The following is a 12559-nucleotide window of genomic DNA, read 5'->3' as shown; positions in this document are numbered from 1 at the left end:
TAACTCCAAAGTAACTTGTAAGACCTGGAGCTCCTCAAACACACGTCCTACCTTAACAGCTATAGGCTCCCCAACCCACAAATCTTAACTTTTTCATGCCAATTGATATTGCCACAGCTGGAACAACAGTAAATAACATGTGCGTCACCACAGTCTCCGAAGCTGTTGTCGGATGTATACAAAAACACTGATAAAGTATTCCTTTAGGAGCGCAAAGAGATGGCTACCGGAACACCAGGAACTTCACAAGAGTGGCTGTATTGTGTTTCTGGTGATGTTTGAGACATCTGGATAGTGTACAGGGAGGGCAAAAATCGTCTCCATCTCTGTGCACCAAAGGACATGACGTCCTTGTCATCCATAAGCACATGAAATTGCTGGCATTTTTGTTGCTTCAAGAAGTTCATTTTTTGTGGTGATAGATAGTACTGAATTAAATAAACTTTGGTTTCCTACCATACTCAAGACAATCTTGTATTTCAAAATTCGTACTTGCTGTGGGAAACAGTGGCCTGTCCATACCAGGAAGATGATTTAGACAGAGGTAACGAGCTCTGCTTGCAGGTGACACATGTTTATCGTCAATCATCAAAGGGGTTGCGTGCAGAATATGGCTGATGGCCCCTTATTCACATGTTTGTCCAGAGCCACAACATTTGCAAACAGCCAGAAGAAAGGTCGTTTCTCACCAGCCTAAGTTGAGCTTCATTTACCAAATGCTGGTATTCAAAAAAATAGACAAACAGTGCCTTAAATAACACATTTGCGATATGGATTCACCAGAGCAAGGTCATTGCAAGTACAAAGTTCCCACGATAACAAAATTAAAATGCCACAACTATGCAATCTTCTCCTTCAGATTATTATTGTCACACTCCATTGTACTCCTATGCCCAGCTCCCTGCTCTTGTTTTTGTTGAGGGTCCTGGAGCCTCTGCTGAAAAGGCCTATGGATAATAAAGTGTACTGGGTGTCTGTTCAATTTTTTTTTTTTATTTCCCGGTTGCAAGTAATTATCTCAGTGTTTCTAAAATCAATGCCTTTCCTGTAATCTACAATTCAAAAAGATTGACATATGTCCTCTTTCATGCTGTTGTTTCAGTTGCGGCTCCGGGACCCTCGTATTAACAAGGCCTGAGGATAAATAAGTGTAACCGGTGTCTAATGAATGTTTTTTTCTATTACACGGGTCATATAAATTATCTGTGGGTTTTCTAAAATCAATGCCTTTCCTGTAATCTTTTATTCAAAAGGATGACATATCTCCTCTTTCATGCTGTTGTTTCGGTTGAGCTCCGGGACCCTCGTATTAAAAAGGCCTGAGCATAAATAAGTGTCACGGCTGTCTAATCAATGTTTTTGTGTAATTTCACGGTTGCAAATAATGATCTGTGGCTTTCTAAAATCAATGCCTTTCCTGTAATCTTTTATTCAAAAGGATGACATATCTCCTCTTTCATGCTGTTGTTTCGGTTGAGGCTCCGGGACCCTCGTATTAAAAAGGCCTGAGCATAAATAAGTGTCACGGCTGTGTAATCAATTTTTTTTTCTAAATTCACGGTTGCAAATAATGATCTGTGGGTTTCTAAAATCAATGCCTTTCCTGTAATCTTTTATTCAAAAGGATGACATATCTCCTCTTTCATGCTGTTGTTTCGGTTGAGGCTCTGTGACCCTCGTATTAAAAAGGCCTAAGCATAAATAAGTGTCACGGCTGTCTAATCAATTTTTTTTCTAAATTCACGGTTGCAAATAATGATCTGTGGGTTTCTGAAATCAATGCCTTTCCTGTAATCTTTTATTCAAAAGGATGACATATCTCCTCTTTCATGCTGTTGTTTCGGTTGAGGCTCCGGGACCCTCGTATTAAAAAGGCCTGAGCATAAATAAGTGTCACGGCTGTCTAATCAATGTTTTTGTGTAATTTCACGGTTGCAAATAATGATCTGTGGCTTTCTAAAATCAATGCCTTTCCTGTAATCTTTTATTCAAAAGGATGACATATCTCCTCTTTCATGCTGTTGTTTCGGTTGAGCTCCGGGACCCTCGTATTAAAAAGGCCTGAGCATAAATAAGTGTGACGGGTGTGTAATCAATTTTTTTTTCTAAATTCACGGTTGCAAATAATGATCTGTGGGTTTCTAAAATCAATGCCTTTACTGTAATCTTTTATTCAAAAGGATGACATATCTCCTCTTTCATGCTGTTGTTTCGGTTGAGGCTCCGGGACCCTCGTATTAAAAAGGCCTGAGCATAAATAAGTGTCACGGCTGTGTAATCAATTTTTTTTTCTAAATTCACGGTTGCAAATAATGATCTGTGGGTTTCTAAAATCAATGCCTTTCCTGTAATCTTTTATTCAAAAGGATGACATATCTCCTCTTTCATGCTGTTGTTTAGGTTGAGGCTCCGGGACCCTCGTATTAAAAAGGCCTGAGCATAAATAAGTGTCACGGCTGTCTAATCAATTTTTGTTTCTAAATTCACGGTTGCAAATAATGATCTGTGGTTTTCTAAAATCAATGCCTTTCCTGTAATCTTTTATTCAAAAGGATGACATATGTCCTCTTTCATTCTGTTGTTTCGGTTGAGGCTCCGGGACCCTCGTATTAAAAAGGCCTGAGCATAAATAAGTGTGACGGCTGTGTAATCAATGTTTTTGTCTAATTTCACGGTTGCAAATAATGATCTGTGGCTTTCTAAAATCAATGCCTTTCCTGTAATCTTTTATTCAAAAGGATGACATATCTCCTCTTTCATGCTGTTGTTTCGGTTGAGGCTCCGGGACCCTCGTATTAAAAAGGCCTGAGCATAAATAAGTGTCACGGCTGTCTAATCAATGTTTTTTTGTAAATTCACGGTTGCAAATAATGATCTGTGGGTTTCTAAAATCAATGCCTTTACTGTAATCTTTTATTCAAAAGGATGACAGTACTACCAAAATACAGCCAATGAAGGGCCTTAGGAAGACTGGGCCAAGGTTGGATTGTAGTATTTGGTTAGGCTAATCATGATGGCCATGTAGACCCCACCACCACCGAGAGTCCTGGAAGTAAAAGGGATGATGAGATGAAAGAGCTAAGAATAGTAGAACTTGAAACAACAGAGTTAGCCATGGGTGTTAGTGCAAAACCGCTTGGATTTTTTTTGGCTTTGGGTGCGGCTATTCATGCAGGCCATATAGAGCTGACAACATTGGTGTCGTATCAGCTATTAAACTAATAAGAACAGTACTACCAAAATAAGCCAATGAAGGGCCTTAGGAAGACTGGGCCAAGGTTGGGATTGTAGTAATTTGGTTAGGCTAATCAGGATGGCCATGTAGACCACCATGTAGTAATAAGAACAGTACTAGCAAAATTCAGCCAATGAAGGGCCTTAGGAAGACTGAGCCAAGGTTGGATTGTAGTATTTGGTTTAGGCTAATCCTGATGGCCATGTAGACCACCACCACCGAGAGTCCTGGAAGTAACTGGGATGATGAGATGAAAGAGCTAAGAATAGTAGAACTTGAAACAACAGAGTTAGCCATGGGTGTTAATCCAAGACCGCTTGGATTTATTTTTGTATTGGGTGCAGCTAATCATGCAGGCCAATATAGAGCTGACAACATTCGGTGTTGTATCAGCTATAAAAATAATAAGAACAGTACTAACAAAATACAGCCAATGAAGGGCCTTAGGAAGACTGGCCAAGGTTGGATTGTAGTATTTGGTTAGGCTAATCATGATGGCCATGTAGACCACCACCACCGAGAGTCCTGGAAGTAACAGGGATGATGAGATGAAAGAGCTAAGAATAGTAGAACTTTCAAACAACAGAGTTAGCCATGGGTTTTAGTGCAAAACCGCTTGGCTTTTTTTTGGCTTTGGGTGCGGCTATTCATGCAGGCCATATAGAGCTGACAACATTCGGTTGTCGTATCAGCTATTAAACTAATAAGAACAGTACTACAAAAATACAGCCAATGAAGGGCCTTAGGAAGACTGAGCCAAGGTTGGATTGTAGTATTTGGTTAGGCTAATCATGATGGCCTTGTAGACCACCATAGTAATAAGAACAGTACTAGCAAAATACAGCCAATGAAGGGCCCTTAGGAAGACTGAGCAAGGTTGGATTGTAGTATTTGGTTAGGCTAATCTGATGGCCATGTAGACCACCACCACCGAGAGTCCTGGAAGTAACAGGATGATGAGATGAAAGTGCTAAGAATAGTACTACTTGAAACAACAGAGTTAGCCATGGGTGTTAATCCAAGACCGCTTGGATTTATTTTTGTATTGGGTGCAGCTAATCATGCAGGCCATATAGAGCTGACAACATTCGGTGTTGTATCAGCTATAAAAATAATAAGAACTGTACTATCAAAATACAGACAATGAAGGGCCTATGAAGATCTGAGCAAAGGTTGGATTGTAGTATTTTGTTCGGCTAATCATGATGGCCAATGTAGACCGCCATAACAGGGATGAAAGTGCTAAGAATAGTACTAATGAAACAACAGAGATAGCCATGGGTGTTAGTCTAAGACCACTCGCTTTTTTTTGGGTTTGGGTGCAGCTAATCATGAAGGACACGATAGACCTGCCACCATTTTGGTGTTGTAACAGGTATGAAAATGCCAAGAAAAGTACTACATAACACAAGCCTACTTACCATGGGTCCAGAAACATATGTTTGGTTGTTATATTTTGTAGGGGTATCATGCAGGCCATATAGACCTCCACCGATAGGGTGAGTATGAGTAACAGCTATTAAAATGCGAAAGGACATTACTAATTAACACAACATAGTTACCATGGGTCGCAGACCAAGAGCAGATGTCTTATTATTATATTTTGTATGGGTAATCATCCAGGCCGTATAGACCTTATCAAATAGGGGGAGTTACAGAGATTAAAGTGCTAAGAATGGTAGTACTTAAAACACAACCTCGTTAAAATAGGTAGCAGACCACATGTCTTATTATTATAATTTTTCAGGGTAATCTGGCAGGCCATATAGAACTCCCACGATAGGGGGGGGGGAACAGGGATTAAAGTGCTAAGAAAAGTACTAATTGACACAAGCTAGTTGGGTCCAAGAACGCATGTTTGATTATTAGAATTTATTAGGGTAATTATATATCTAACAAATATATCTATTTCTCTTCTATCGATTCTATCTAACTATCAATCTATGTATATCTATCTATCCTATCTATCACTATCAATCTATCTTCTGTCCGGGATGTTTTGAGACAGCCACTTTGGGAATGTTAGTTGATTTAGACCCATTATGGCTTAAAAGCAGACTCTGCATCAACTATGTAATTTTCCATGGGAGTTTTGCCAGGGATCCCCCTCCAGCATGCAACAGTCCAGGTGTTAGGACCCTTGAAACAAGTTTTCCATCACTATTGTGGCCAGAAAGAGTCCTTGTAGGTTTTAAAGTTCGCCTGCCTATTGAATTCAATGGCGGTTCGCGCGTTCGCGAACAATACCGGAAGTTCGAGTCCGCGGTTCGCGAACCGAAAATTTTAGGTTTGCGACATCACTACTGCTGGGTACATACAACTGATCTGAGGTCAGAACTGCAGGAGTATACATCTGATCTAAGCATCTGCTGGGCACATACATCTGATCTGAGGTCAGAACTGCAGGAGTATGCATCTGACCTAAGCATCTGCTGGACACATACAACTGATCTGAGGCCAGAACTGCAGGAGTATACATCTGACCTAAGCATCTGCTGGGCACATACAACTGATCTGAGGTCAGCACTACAGGAGTATACATCTGATCTAAGCATCTGCTGGGCACATACATCTGATCTGAGTTCAGCACTGCAGGAGCATTCAACTGACCTAAGCATCTGCTGGGCACATACAACTGATCTGAGGTCATCATTGCAGGAGTATACATCTGACGTGAGGTCAGCACTACAGGAGTATACATCTGATCTAAACATCTGCTGGGCACATATATCTGATCTGAGGTAAGAAAACTGGGTATGGCTGTACCTAGGTACACACAAGCCCAAAAGGGGGTGCTTCCCAATACTAGATCTACAAACAATAAAAACTATAAATAAAAATTTAAATATAAAATATATATTATAGTAGTGTATATATAAAAAACATACACCAGCAGAACACAAAAGTCCAATGTAATACAAAAGGCGGCAGCAGTCTTCTTTTTTCTTTTGATCTGAGGTTAGCACTGGAGGAGTATACATCTGACATAAGCATCTGCTGGGCACATACAACTGATCTGAGGTCAGCACTGCAGGAGTATACATCTGACCTAAGCATCTGCTGGGCACATACATCTGATCTGAGGTCAGCACTACAGGAGTATACATCTGAAATAAGCATCTGCTGGGCACATACAACTGATCTGAGGTCAGCACTGCAGGAGTATACATCTGATCTAAGCATCTGCTGGGCATATACATCTGATCTGAGGTCAGCACTGCAGGAGTATACATCTGATCTAAGCATCTGCTGCCTGGGCACATACATCTGATCTGAGGTCAGCACTGCAGGAGTATACATCTGACATAAGCATCTGCTGGGCACATACAACTGATCTGAGGTCAGCACTGCAGGAGTATACATCTGATCTAAGCATCTGCTGGGCACATACATCTGATTTGAGGTCAGCACTGCAGGAGTATACATCTGATCTAAGCATCTGCTGGGCACATACATCTGATCTGAGGTCAGAACTGCAGGAGCATTCAACTAACCTAAGCATCTGCTGGGCACATACAACTGATCTGAGGTCAGCACTGCAGGAGTATACATCTGACCTAAGCATCTGCTGGGCACATACAACTGATCTGAGGTCAGCACTGCAGGAGTATACATCTGACCTAAGCATCTGCTGGGCACATACAACTGATCTGAGGTCAGCACTGCAGGAGTATACATCTGACCTAAGCATCTGCTGGGCACATACATCTGATCTGATGTCAGCACTGCAGGAGTATACAACTGACCTAAGCATCTGCTGGGCACATACATCTGATCTGAGGTCAGCACTGCAGGAGTATACATCTGACATAAGCATCTGCTGGGCACATACAACTGATCTGAGGTCAGCACTGCAGGAGTATACATCTGATCTAAGCATCTGCTTGGCACATATATCTGATCTGAGGTCAGCACTGCCGGAGTATACATATGACGTGAGGTCAGCACTGCAGGAGTCTACATCTGACATAAGTATCTGCTGGGCACATACAACTGATCTGAGGTAAGCACTGCAGGAGCATACATCTGATCTAAGCATCTGCTGGGCACATACAACTGATCTGAGGTCAGCACTGCAGGAGTATACATCTGACCTAAGCATCTGCTGGGCACATACAACTGATCTGAGGTCAGCACTGCAGGAGTATACATCTGATCTAAGCATCTGCTGGGCACATACAACTGATCTGAGGTCAGCACTGCAGGAGTATACATCTGACATAAGCATCTGCTGGGCACATACAACTGATCTGAGGTCAGCACTGCAGGAGTATACATCTGACCTAAGCATCTGCTGGGCACATACAACTGATCTGAGGTCAGCACTGCAGGAGTATACATCTGACCTAAGCATCTGCTGGGCACATACATCTGATCTAAGGTCAGCACTGCAGGAGCATTCAATTGTCCTAAGCATCTGCTGGGCACATACCTGTAATCTGAGGTCTGAGCCAATACTGCATTGCTGCGCTGGAGTTGAATTTATCTATGTGTTTAACCCCATTTGCAGTGGACAAACACATTATTCTAAGCAAACATTGTGCACTAATAAACTGTTCTAACAAATAAGAGTATTTTATTTTTGTACTTCTATGTCCTTTTAATATTCTTTAATATATTTTATGACTTAGCTCAGAGTTGCCAAACCCTTCACAACAGAACAAATGATGATGAGTAAGGGGCAGGAGGAGGCTGCGTGGGGGGGGGGAGCTGGATCGAGGGGGGCAGATGGGGGCTGGGCTAGTCTTTAAAAAATTTCCAGGGACGATCTGATTTCCTAGTCCGGCCCTGACTGTGTGTATTTATCATAAAAAGAAAAAATCAAGAACAAGGGGTCATGATCTTAAGCTGAAGGGTAGTAGGATTAGGAGTAATTTGTGGAAACACTTTTTCACAGAAAGGGTAGTTGATTCATGGAATACACATCCATTAGAGGCAGTAATGACAAACACTGTGGGGGAAATCAAGAATGTCTGAGATAAGCATAAGACTGTCCTACGAACTAGAAATGCTTATGCTTTTAGGAAATTTTGGGCAGACTTTTTGGGCTTCTGATTCTAATTTGATTTCAAAATCTATCGCCTAGATTACGAGTCTTGCGTTAGGCTTAAAAAGCAGCGTTGGCCGGTCCCAACATTGCTTTTTAACATCCGCTGGTATTACGAGTCTTGAAATGACAGGCTCACTGCTTACTTTTTTGGCCACAAATCCAATTACGTCAATTACGTATCCTATATTTTCAATGGGACTTGCATAGCGCCGGTATTACGAGTCTGCCAAAAAGTGAGCGGTAGACCCTCTCCTGTCAAGCCTGGTACCGCATTTAAAAGTCAGTGGTTAAGAGTTTTACACTACAATGACTTAGCATAAAACTCTTAACTAAAGTGCTAAAAAGTACACTAACACCCATAAACTACCTATTAACCCCTAAACCGAGGGCCCCCCCCGCATCGCAAACACTAAAATAATTTTTTTAACCCCTAATCTGCCGAACCGGACATCGCCGCCACTATAATAAATATATTAACCCCTAAACCGCCACACTCCCGCATAGCAAACATTAGTTAAATATTATTAACCCCTAATCTGCCATCCCTAACATCGCCGCCACCTACCTACATTTATTAACCCCTAATTTTCCACCCCTAACGTCTCTGCCACTATAATAAAGTTATTAACCCCGAAACCTAAGTCTAACCCTAACCCCCCCTAACTTAAATATAATTAAAATAAATCTAAATAAAATTACTACAATTAACTAAATTATTCCGATTTAAAACTAAATACTTACCTATAAAATAAAACCTAAGCTAGCTACAATATAACTAATAGTTACATTGTAGCTATCTTAGGGTTTATTTTTATTTTACAGGCAACTTTGTATTTATTTTAACTAGGTAGAATAGTTATTAAATAGTTATTAACTATTTAATAACTTCCTAGTTAAAATAAATACAAATTTACCTGTAAAATAAAACCTAACCTAAGTTACAATTACACCTAACACTACACTATAATTAAATTAATTAAATAAATTAAATACAATTAATTACGATTAAATAAAATTCTCTAAAGTACAAAAAACAAACAAACACTAAATTACAGAAAATAATAAAATAATTACAAGATTTTTAAACTAATTACACCTAATCTAACCCCCCTAACAAAATAAAAAAGCCCCCCAAAATAAAAAAAGCCCTACCCTACAATAAATTAGAAAAAGCCCTTAAAAGGGCCTTTTGTGCGGCATTACCCCAAATTAATCAGCTCTTTTACCTGTAAAAAAAAGTACAAATTCCTCCCCAACATTAAAACCCACCACCCACACAACCAACCCTACTCTAAAACCCACCCAATCCCCCCTTAAAAAAACCTAACACTAACCCCCTGAAGATCACCCTACTGTGAGACTTCTTCACCCAACCGGGCCGAAGTCCTCAACAAATCCAGGAGATGTCTTCATCCAACCGGGCAGAAGTGGTAGACGGCATCTTCTATCTTCATCCATCCGGCGCGGAGCGGGTCCATCTTCAAGACATCCAACGTGGAGCATCCTCTTCAAACGATGGCCGACGACTGAATGAAGGTTCCTTTAAGTGACGTCATCCAAGATGGCGTCCCTTCAATTCCGATTGGCTGATAGAATTCTATCAGCCAATCGGAATTAAGGTAGAAAAAATCCTATTGGCTGATGCAATCAGCCAAAAGGATTGAGCAATGAGATGGCATTCTATTGGCTGTTCCAATCAGCCAATAGAATGCCAGTTCAATCCTATTGGCTGATTGCATCAGCCAATAGGATTTTTTCTACCTTAATTCCGATTGTCTGATAGAATTCTATCAGCCAATCAGAACTGAAGGGACGCCATCTTGGATGACGTCACTTAAAGGAACCTTCATTCAGTCGTCGGCCGTCGTTTGAAAGGATGCTCCACATCGGATGTCTTGAAGATGGACCCGCTCCGCGCCGGATGGATGAAGATAAAAGATGCCGTCTGGATGAAGACTTCTGCCCGTCTGGAAGACCACTTCTGCCCGGTTGGATGAAGACTTCTCCCGGATTTGTTGAGGACTTCGGCCCGGTTGGGTGAAGACGTCTCATGGTAGGGTGATCTTCAGGGGGTTAGTGTTAGGTTTTTTTAAGGGGGGATTGGGTGGGTTTTAGAGTAGGGTTGGTTGTGTGAGTGGTGGGTTTTAATGTTGGGGGGGGATTTGTACTTTTTTTTACAGGTAAAAGAACTGATTACTTTGGGGCAATGCCCCTCAAAAGGCCCTTTTAAGGGCTATTTGTAATTTAGTGTAGGGTAGAGCTTTTTTATTTTGTTAGGGGGATTAGATTAGGTGTAATTAGTTTAAAAATCTTGTAATTATTTTATTATTTTCTGTAATTTAGTGGGGGGGTTCGTACTTTAGATCATTTTATTTAATTGTAATTAATTGTATTTAGTTTAGGGAATTAATTTAATTATAGTGTAGTGTTAGGTGTAATTGTAACTTAGGTTAGGTTTTATTTTACAGGTACATTTGTCTTTATTTTAACTAGGTAGTTATAGTAGTACTAGTTAAAATAAATACAATGTTGCCTGTAAAATAAAAATAAACCCTAAGATAGATACAATGTAACTATTAGTTATATTGTAGCTATCTTAGGGTTTATTTTACAGGTAAGTATTTAGTTTTAAATAGGAATAATTTAGTTAATTGTAGTAATTTAATTTACATTTATTTAAATTATATTTAAGTTAGGGGGGTTAGGGTTAGACTTAGGTTTAGGGGTTAATAACTTTATTATAGTGGTGGCGACATTGTGGGCGCAGATTAGGGGTTAATAAACATAATGTAGGCGTCGACGATGTTGGGGGCAGCAGATTAGGGCTTCATAAATATAATGCAGGTGGCGGCGGTGTCCGGAGCAGCAGATTAGGGATTAATAATTATAATGCAGGTGTCGGCTATGTCGGGGACAGCAGATTAGGGGTTAATAAGTGTAAGATTAGGGGTGTTTAGACTCGGGGATCATGTTAAGGTGTTAGGTGTAGACAAAAAATTTATTTCCCCATAGGAATCAATGGGGCTGCGTTAGGAGCTTTACGCTGCTTTTTTTCAGGTGTTAGGTTTTTTTTCTGCCGGCTCTCCCCCATTGATTTCTATGGGGAAATCGTGCACAAGCACGTTTTACCAGCTCACCGCTAACGTAAGCAGCGCTGGTATTGAGGTGAGATGTGGAGCAAAATTTTGCTCTTCGCTCACTTATTTGCGGCCAACGCCGGGTTTGTAAAAACCCGTAATACCAGCGCTGTCTGTAAGTGAGCGGTGAGCATAAACTGCTCGTTAGCACCGCACCCCTGTTAACGCAAAACTAGTAATCTAGGTGATTGTTTCTAACTTTATTGTTTTAGGGTATACAGTGTCCAATTGGCTGTTTTCCCTGGATCTACCTCAAGAAACAAAACACCTACATAAGAAACTGCAAAATACATTGTAATCATTAGTATTACTATCTTTATATGTATTGTACCAGCAGATTCCACAGCCCTTTACAGAGAGTTGTTTAAGAACACAGCTAGTGAATCTATAGAATATCTTTCTTCACAGCCGATATGTAATAAAGATATGCTATAGGGATAAAGCACAGCAAAAGTAGACAATAAAACTGTTCTGTATGCTAATGTAGTTTATTAAATGCATTTTTATTTTGTAATCTTGTAAAGGTGCCAGATTTACACATCCACTAAATTCTAAATGAAAATGTCACCATTTATTATGCTGATGTTATAGGTGATGCAATATTAATATAGTCATAAATGTAGCATTAATAGCTGTGATAAAAGTAGCAGCAAAAGAATATGTTTACCACCTTTAATATTATGTGATAAAAAAAACCCTGCTATCAACATAAATCTTATCTACGCGCCAATACATTTCAGTCCTGCAGGTGTCCAAGGGGTTAGCAGGACTTGCTTGCACTGCTGCTATATTTGTCTGGCAAATATAGTTCACATCAGTAATAAGTGTGATAGTTCACATCAGTAATCAGTAATAAGTGTGATAGTTCACATCAGTAATCAGTAATAAGTGTGATAGTTCACATCAGTAATAAGTAATAAGTGTGATAGTTCACATCAGTAATAAGTAATAAGTGTGATAGTTCACATCAGTAATAAGTAATAAGTGTGATAGTTCACATCAGTAATAAGTAATAAGTGTGATAGTTCACATCAGTAATCAGTAATAAGTGTGATAGTTCACATCAGTAATAAGTAATAAGTGTGATAGTTCACATCAGTAATCAGTAATAAGTGTGATAGTTCACATCAGTAATCA

This window comes from Bombina bombina, chromosome 4, assembly GCF_027579735.1.
Source record: "Bombina bombina isolate aBomBom1 chromosome 4, aBomBom1.pri, whole genome shotgun sequence".
Classification (NCBI taxonomy): Eukaryota; Metazoa; Chordata; class Amphibia; order Anura; family Bombinatoridae; genus Bombina; species Bombina bombina.
This window is presented reverse-complemented; position numbering follows the sequence as displayed.